This window comes from Pygoscelis adeliae, unplaced genomic scaffold (assembly GCF_000699105.1).
Source record: "Pygoscelis adeliae isolate BGI_AS28 unplaced genomic scaffold, ASM69910v1 Scaffold22, whole genome shotgun sequence".
NCBI classification, from domain to species: Eukaryota; Metazoa; Chordata; class Aves; order Sphenisciformes; family Spheniscidae; genus Pygoscelis; species Pygoscelis adeliae.
In genome coordinates, this window is record NW_008824350.1 from 2,666,044 (window position 1) to 2,671,795 (window position 5,752).

At 41.3% G+C, this 5,752-nt stretch overlaps 1 pseudogene; it reads left to right on the top strand.

Annotated features, from left to right (window-relative positions):
• LOC103912810 overlaps positions 1-2,226 on the top strand; it is a 42,055-nt pseudogene extending 39,829 nt beyond the window's left edge.
• The last annotated feature ends 3,526 nt before the right edge of the window (positions 2,227-5,752 follow it).

Here is a 5,752-nt window from a genome sequence, read left to right on the forward strand (position 1 = left end):
TGGGAATGATGGGGAAGGAAAAAACATGTGTGAGCCCTCATGTCAGGTGTACAGGCTAGCGTGCACAGCAGTGGATCTCCACATCTTCAGGTCTCTGGCCCAGGGGTGGGAGCCTCAGCTGTCCTTTAGCAGTCAAAGGCATATCCTGGAGCCCAGGAATCTGCAGAATCTAACCAAATTAATTGACCTTTTCCCTTCCAAGAACTTGTTTATTCTGTGTACTAACAGGTAGATATAAGTTCAGCCTGCCCATATGCTGTGTCCCGTCAGTGCAGGGTTGAGCCAAAACTAATATGGCCAAGTGGGCTTCTTACAGTCTCTGAGTGCAGGCAGTGAGTGCTCAGTTTTGCTAAGTTCAGGAAGGGCAAGTTTGCCTACTGTGCATTGAGTATATCACTTAAACACACCCTCAGCTCAAAGGCTGCATGTAGCATCTACTGTGTTTAGTGTACAGATGTATTTCCACCAACTCAGTAAGTGACAGTGTGTCCAAAACAGCAGCTAAATCAAAAACACTCATGGTGTCACTGCCTAGAGCAGATAGCCAGGTCGAAGCTGAGATCACCTACTATTTTGAATCACAGGTGACTTATGAAGGTCCTAGAAAAACAAGTGAGGAGATATGTTTTTCATCTTCTGCATCCATGAATTTGTTGAGATTTGCAATTCCCATGGTAAGCCTTGGGTATTTTTCTCCCTGTACCAGCAACCTACTGTGGAGGTCCCTATGAATATTTTCTCTGCATTATAAATAAACTTCTGCATTAGCTTTGGATCTGTTTTCTACTGTCAAATGAATTAAAATAAATAATTTAATTTGTCTTCAGATCATAAGATATGATGGATGTAGTATTTCCAGAGATGACACTTGTGGGACTACCTGCCCAATTATTTTGCTTGGATTTGTGATGCATATGATTATCCTGGGCTGATGAAATGGGCATGAAAAGTTCTTTCAGTATCCTTGCCAAATCTTAGTGATTCAGGGAATATCAGGTTCACTTTCACTGTTGAGGTTACATAAAGCCTGTAGATTTTTATAGTAGTAGGTAGCTCAAGGAAATTACAGTAAATATTTGTGCCATCTGCTTCTGGGATACGTCCAGATAATGGCTCTGTGAAGTCTTTCAGTTTATATAATAGAAACTAGGGGTTTAGGTCTGTTTTCTCTATTTTTTGATAATTCTTCCCAGTACGAACAAAGTGTTGATGTAGCAGATTGTGGTAGGGAATGTGCTAGGTTGTGCTGTATGAAAGAATATCTGTCAGGTCACTGAGAAGGCAGGTGTTCTTTTGGAAAGCTTGAATCACTGAAATACATGGATTTTCAGCAGCCTATTTCTGAAGGCATGAAAGCATAGTAGTGAGGAAAATAAAATGATGTAGAGTCAAAGATGGAAGGCACAGAGAGTGGCAGTGGCTTCAGGCCCATCACCCGGAAAGAAACCATGCTGTCATGAGGTCCTTGCTGTAGCTGTCTGCTTTGGAAGAAGGGGAGGAAAGAGAAAAAGAGTAGTTGCCATTTACTTGCATCTTGGCTAGAAGTGCTGCGGTGACTGGGAGAAAGCAGCAAGGAGGGGGCCAGGGCTGGGACAGCATCAGTGCTGAGGGGGACTTGGCGACCATCCTGACGGCTCACCCCAGAGCTAGAGGAGGAGCCAGGGAGTCTCACCCTCCTGTGCTCAAAAGAGGAGCTACTCTACTTGTTTTGGCATTTCCAAGAGTACCCAGGACAACCCCTACTCCCCTCACCACCACCAGCTTCTCCACCCCCTGCTGCCAACCAAATATCCCAGCAATAAAACACCTGTGGAGGCAAAGTTTTGGGTTGTGATCCACTGTGTATGCATGCCTGAGGAACACCCAGACCCTAATCACTTTTTGCTAATTAACCAAGTCATTGTTTGTCCCTTAGGTGTGAAACGGAGTCCCTCAGAGATGGCAGAGGGTGATGTTGATGTTGCCAATACCTGTGGTCCATATTACATAAACAATCTGAGTTATTCAGAGGAAGATTTTGACAAACTGGTGAACCTAAGTTACTACAATGTCCAGAACAATAAAGATTTGATTCTTCAGGCCTTGCGTACTGCTGTGGAGCGGAAAAAGCAACATAAGAAAGAGCAACCACTGCAAAAACCACCCAGTGGAGGTGGTATGTATGTGCCTGATACAGAGGGAACCCAGCATTTGGCTGACTGCCCAGCACTAGGGAATATGAAATAAAATACCTATGAATCCTGTTAATGAAGAAAAAAAGGAATTTGATTAGGAAGTGAAGAAAAGCCAAAAAATGCTAAGAATAGCACTTTGTCATTGAAAATGCTAAAGCCTGTCTATCAGTGAAGGGAATAAACACAAAAACCAGAGCTCTTCTTAATGATTTAATGTGCTTCCCTCATTGACAACCTCAGGAGCGTGCCTAGGTGAGGCTGTGCTTGTGCTTGCAGAAGTGACCTTTCAGGCCAAGGCCAAAATGTGTGGATAAGGAGGCGTGAGGAAGTTTACGCTGACTGTGTTTGTGCTCTACCTGTACTATAAAAAGAGAGGATTGTCAGTCCAGAAATGCAGCAGATAACAAAATCCATTGTCTCTAAAACAAAACCAAGAAGCCCATTTGTGAACTAAGAAGTCTTTATGTGAATGTAAATAAATATTAAACTTTGTATAACAAAACACTTTTTTGGAGGCAGAGTTACAGCAAATAAACTTTTTTTCACAGCAAATACATATTAAAGCCATTTCTTTTAGGTGCTTCTTTCTCTACTAGCAAGACAATTAAAGACAACATGCAGACTTATTTCATAGCTGCTGAAAAAGAAATTTCTGCTTGAAGAAGAAATTATGCCTGCTCCTTTACTAGATGTGAACTGCCCCAGGATCCTGGGACCCCTTGAGTTTAGGATTACATTTAAGACCCATCTCTACAAGAACCAACTCATGCTAATTTATTTTATTAAGCTGGATTTAAATGTTATTGATATATACAAAAGGTTTAAAGCTTTAAAGTTTTTGAGAACATTACATCTGAAAAGACACAAGAAACACAGACAAAGCAGATCTAAAATTGTATACCTAATATCACTCACTCAAATGCGATTTTTTTGACTTGCTGTAGAGTATTGCAACTGGAGTTAACAGAACATTAACTTTCAATTTTCTGATGCTTTGGTCATCATATTAACATGGCTGCTTTCAAGCAAGTGGTCTGTTTGCCAGATGGAATCCCAGGTCTCTATTTATTCTTTTTCTAAATTAACTTTTATTCAATGCTATTGATTTATTTATTAGACATCTTGTATCTACAAGCCCATGTTTCCTACAGCCTTCCCCGCTCCTCAGTTCTGCTGTAGTATCTTTTGTCAAGAGATCCTGTTATTGTGGGCCAAAAATGGAAGCCTCACAAATCCCTTTGCCCTCAAGGTCGAGGGTCTCCTCCTAGGTGGTGCACAGAAACATAATCCTTCTGTTTACTGCTTAGGTCAGTGAACATTTACCTGTGGTGCAGACTACAGCAGCCCATACAGCTCCTGTACAGGCTATATGCCCAGGGTTTACCTCCCATGGAAACAAGAGAGCAAAAACGGCAGTCGTGCTGCTGTGTGCTGGATCTCATCACAATGTAGGACGGGATGTAGCCAGAGGGCACAGCCAGACCTGGGAATTTGGAAGCACTCCCAGGTTCCCATATACAGTTAGAGCTTTATTGTCTGAAGGGCAAAAATTATCCCACTGACAGCAGGAAGCACCTAGGCAGGAAGTCTGAAGACAAGCAGAACGAGGTGTGTGAGTGCAAACACTTTCCTGCCCTTCCTGCAGGTCTCCAGCAGCCATGAAGGGGTCACAGAGAACAATGAACGCTTTACCCCATTTCAAAAAGCATACAGTGGAACAGAAATAATTATTCAGTATCTCTGAATTCTCTCTCTTCAACAAGAATACAGAGGAAAATGTCAGGGCTGATCAAAGAGGTAGAACAGCTTCCACACAAGGGGCAAATAGATAAGGAATCTGCAACCTAGAAAAAGGACAAAAGGACTGAAAGGCAAAGAGAGAGATCTACGAAATCTGGAGTGCCCTGTGGGAGACGAACAAGGAGTGACGGGGCACCTCTCTTCTAACACAAGACCTGGATGGGATCAGATAAAACTAGCAAACAGCAGGTTCAAAGTTAACAAAGAAAGGTAGTTCTACACACAACACCTAATTAAGTTACAGGCCTCTTTGACCCTGGATGTTGTTGTTGATAAAAGTTTATGAGTTAAAAAAACTGATTAGTGCATTCACTGGAAAATTTTTAAGGACTAAAAATACAAAGGCTCCACATCTGCCTCAGTCCTGCACTGAATCATCAATTCCCAGAGGCTGGGAGGACAGTCTGAGACAGCATTGTACCTGCCCTCTTTCTGTGATGTTGCCAGTCACTAAGTACTGGATGCATCAAAGACAAGTGGGAAAGCGTTCTCACCCCAGACTGCAGTACTTAGGTTTTCCACAGCTCAGATATTTTTGCAGATAATAAATGATCAGGAGTAGTCAGAACTCCTAAAGATGTGGTGATACAAGACTCATTTGAAAGAAATTATTGAAGTAACATGGAGAAGATGTAAGTAACTGCAAGGATAACTTAATTACCTATGGATTAACCTATGGGGAAAAGTCATGAAAATGAGAGGAATGCAAAACCACACTACGAGAAGGGGATTTAAAAAAATGAGGAAGCCAGTCAGCAAGACCCTACATGAAATGGTATAAAATCTTTAGACTCAGCATGGAAATTGCAACAAAAGAATTGCAAAACACATGCACAGCCCTAAATAAAATGTGAAGCAAGGAACCAAGAAAAGGCAGAGTGGTTAAATGTCCAGGACTGAGCATTATTAAAGTCTAACATCTTTTCTTTGAGGAACAGCATGGGGAGGAGGGAGATGGAAATGGCACATCTAAATCTGCTGATGTATCTAGAAAAGAGCTGGAGCATATAGAGAAAAGGTAGTATTCAAGATGGAAATTAAGAGGAGGAAAGGTACATAGCTAAAACCGTGAATCCGTAGATGTGCTGAACCAGCAAAAAGGGATTTAAATGATAAGGATGTTGCAAAGGAGCCAAGGCCATAAACGTGTAACACAAAAGATGATACACTTCTACCATAATGTTTACACACAGATTCAGCAAAATATCCCCCTCCTCCTTTTGTTTTTAACCAGGAGCCCAAGCTTTTGTTTCCTAAGTAATGAGTGAGCACAGACTCATTACAGTCAGGGGAAAAAAATATTCATTTTACCAATTTCTTCAATGCTTTAGTGAATATGGTATTGTATTCCATTAAAATCCCTTGTAAAATCGATGGAAAAGGTGATCCTCCCACGTGGCTTAACACAGTAGCAAGACTTAAGGTTAAAACTAACGGCCTTATCTGCTACACACGTCCCACAGCAAAATTTCAATGTTATACTAAGAATTTTCACTGTGTTTAAAATCGTTGCCTAATGTCGTAACTAACCCCCACAGTGCTTAGTCACACGCTTCTTTGGCATCCAAAGACAGCAACCATCATCAGAAAAACATGAAAAGCATTTGGGCGATTCTACGTTCAGATCTGAGTTGTCAAAGGGTTTCTGGATTTCATTTCAAGGGGCTGAAATTCTAGTGTGGAAGAGCAGCAGATGCAATTAACCTCCGGGGGCGGATTTGTGGTAAAAAAAAAAAAAAAATAAAAAAAAAAAAAAAAAAAAAAAAAAAAAAAAAAAA